The following is a 718-nucleotide window of genomic DNA, read 5'->3' as shown; positions in this document are numbered from 1 at the left end:
CTTCCTTGTGTCACGTGATATGGGAAGAAAAATTTTACACACATATGGCTGTAAAACTCTTGATGCTTGGGATTTTTCCCCCCTTTCTCCCCCACAAACTCCTCTTTCCCCTCTCTGTTTCTCCTTTACAGACTAGTCTAAAAGGATCAGACCTTGACGGATTCATGGATAAATGGTTGAGAGTTTGCCTGACACAACCTGTCTGTGCAAAGAGTGTTTTTAAGGGGAGAGATTAGCTTATTGACCCAAGGGAAAAAAATCCAGGCTTGATCCTTAGCTGAGCACATTGGCAGGAGAGGAGGATCTTATCCTGGAGACTGAAACTCTGTTATAAATTTTAAAATGACTTTGGCAGGAGATTAGTTCCATTTCTGGAAGTGAAATAAGTTATTCCATTTCCATCATGGATTATTGACATCATCATTAACCAGACAATGCAACTCAACAGCTTTACAAATCTTATTTAGTTGTGCAGCCTCATTTTCTGTTATACATCTCTATTACATATACACATACATGCTACAAGAAAAATGACACTCTTTACTTTATTATTTGTTACCGGATGGTGTATTAATATTTTGAAGCTGATACAGTGATGATAGTATTGGAATTTTCAAGGAAGTTCTCTCTGAAAATTATAAAACAAAAATAATTTTTTAAAAGTAGCCACAAGGAAAAACAAACACAGAAATGATGTAGTGGATAAGGAAGACAAACA

The sequence above is a fragment of the Pelodiscus sinensis genome, chromosome 17 (genome assembly GCF_049634645.1).
Source record: "Pelodiscus sinensis isolate JC-2024 chromosome 17, ASM4963464v1, whole genome shotgun sequence".
NCBI lineage: Eukaryota > Metazoa > Chordata > Testudines > Trionychidae > Pelodiscus > Pelodiscus sinensis.
The sequence above is the reverse complement of the archived record's forward strand: the minus strand, read 5'-3'. Positions refer to the sequence as shown.